The sequence below is a fragment of the Equus asinus genome, chromosome 17, assembly GCF_041296235.1.
Source record: "Equus asinus isolate D_3611 breed Donkey chromosome 17, EquAss-T2T_v2, whole genome shotgun sequence".
In the NCBI taxonomy this organism is placed as follows: domain Eukaryota; kingdom Metazoa; phylum Chordata; class Mammalia; order Perissodactyla; family Equidae; genus Equus; species Equus asinus.
In genome coordinates this window covers 22,712,865-22,715,392 of record NC_091806.1, presented here as the reverse complement: position 1 = coordinate 22,715,392, position 2,528 = coordinate 22,712,865, and the positions used below count along the sequence as shown (strand labels likewise).

Here is a 2,528-nt window from a genome sequence, read left to right as displayed (position 1 = left end):
GATTTTGAGTTTCAGTTTAGGTACTTAAAGCTTGATAACCTTGGTAACCACACCAGGAGATGATTTCCTCATTTCTGAAACTGGGATAATAATCATTCATGCCGTATATATTTCATATAGTAGTTTTTTTATGATCAAATTGTGCAATTTAAATGAAAAGACTAAGTAAATCATAAAAAGTCTATAAGATGAGTGGATAGATATCAGTGAATAAGATAATATGTGTTAATAAAAAGCAAGCACTGGTTTGTTCCACTTAGAGAAATGAAGTCATTTTTATTTCCTGCTTTCCACTTATTTACCACCTGCAATTTATAACTGTGTGAAGGGCTTTCTCACGGCATTTTTCTACCTCTTCATTTCTTAGGGTATAAATGAGTGGATTCAAGACAGGTGTCAGAATATCATAAAATACTGCCGTGTTTTTGTCTATAGATGAAGTAGAGATTGCAAGTATATAAGTAAACATGCAGGGCACAAAGAACAGGGTAACAACAGTGAAGTGGACCCCACAGGTGGAGAGGCCTTTGTGTCTCCCTTCTGCACTGTGAAACCTCAAGGAGTGAAGGATGATGATGTAGGAGGCACCCAGCATGAGGAAGTTCAACAGACAGATCACACCACTGTTGGGAACCACCAGCAGACTGATGGCACATATGTTGGCGCAGGTGAGTTCTAGCAAATGTTATAAGTCACAGATAAAGTGATTGATCATATTGGGCCCACAAAAAAACAACTGAAGGACCAGGATGAGCTGAATCAATGAATGCAGAAGCTCCCTAGCCAAGGCACACTCACCAGCAGGCCACAGAGATGCCTGGTCAGGATGATAGTATAGTACAGAGATCTCCAGATAGCCATGTGGTGGTCATAAGCCATCACTGTGAGCAGAATGATCTCAATACCTTCAAAAAATGGGCTCCAAAGAGTTGAGCCAGGCAGCCCTCATAAGAGATGGCTCTCCCCTTGTACAAGGAGTCAGCAATGAGTTTAGCGACCATAAAGGGAGATTAACAGGCACCGATAAAAGACAATTTGGCCAGGAAAAAATACATATACATGGGGAAAGCCACGCAGGAACTGGAGGTGATGGTGACCAGAATGAACATGTTGCTACAAACTGTGATCTCATAGATGATTGAAAAGACCAACAACTGAACTCCCTGTACCTCTGGGCTCTGTGAAAGTCCCAGAATGAAAAATGCTGTGATATTGTGAGGTATTTCCATAGATGCCGCTGCATTTTTATTTGAGTTTCATTTTTCTTTTATTTAATTTTAAAAATAGGTTTTAGTGGGGCTGGCCCCGTGGCCGAGTGGTTAAGTTCGCACACTCCGCAGCAGGCGGCCCAGTGTTTCGTTGGTTCGAATCCTGGGCGCGGACATGGCACTGCTCACCAGACCACGCTGAGGCAGCATCCCACATACCACAACTAGAAGGACCCACAACGAAGAATATGCAACTATGTACCGGGGGGGGGCTTTGGGGAGAAAAAGGAAAAAAATAAAATCTTTAAAAAAAAAAAACATAGGTTTTAGAAAACTTACATTGAGTGTATCTGAGGATGCCAACAGGTCACCAGGGTTTTTATTTTTGTTTTTTAACATCCTAACATTATGGAATAGTGAACCTGGAAGAGTTCTTAAAGAGTCATCTAGGCCAGCTCCAAGCATAGCAAGCCAAATTTCACTGGAAGGAATTCAAATTGTTTTTTACATTGAGGCAAAGCACAGATTGGGCAATTGCTGTTGAGTACAGAAACTCATCTGAGCTGAAATTTTCTTAGACTAGCACTAGTTGAAAACTCAAAAGGGAGTCGTTCATTTACCAGCAGCTGGGAATTCTTTCCATTATTCATTTCCCTCTTATTTGCTGAAGAACCCTGTGATATTTAAAATCACATTTTCTAATTGTCTTCATTTTAAAGGTGGTAGATTGAAGACTCAGAGAGATTAGATGCAGCTGGTACAAAGTCACATGGGTGATTCATGGCAGAGGTGAGGCTGGAATCCAGGTTGCTTGTCACTCCAGCCTGTGTGCTTTCCAATATAACCTCCACCCTCAAGTATCTACTTTCTCTGTGTTTGACAAGCCAAAACAATTGCTGCTGCTAATATTAGGGAAGCAGTTCTCACAGAAAGAGTAGTTGGCTTGTTATCTCTGTTTCATGCTCAAAGTACTTGTCCACATAGTCTCAGAAAATCTGCATCTTTCCACTGGAATGAGTTATTTATAAGGTGGGAATGATAATGTCGGGAATATCAGTGCTATGCGCTTTCTGCCTCTCTAAGGGAGGCTAATTATCCCCTCACAAGATCACTTGCTGAAGCAGTTTTAGAACTAGGTTTGCCTTGTTCACAGGTTAGAACAATGTTGATGCCATCATTGAATTAGTCCCTTTGAATACACCTTTCGTCTCAGGGAAATGACTCTCTTCTGTTTCTTAGAAGTGCCCAGTGCCCTTCCACTGTCTAGACAGAGTCCACAAATTGTCTGGAGGAAAAGGGAGTTAGGCTATTTCAGGAATT

At 41.3% G+C, this 2,528-nt stretch overlaps 1 pseudogene; it reads right to left on the bottom strand.

The window, feature by feature from the left end:
- Window positions 1–312: 312 nt before the first annotated feature.
- On the bottom strand, window positions 313–1,229 carry LOC139040571 (olfactory receptor 4C3-like; annotated as a pseudogene).
- Window positions 1,230–2,528: the final 1,299 nt, after the last annotated feature.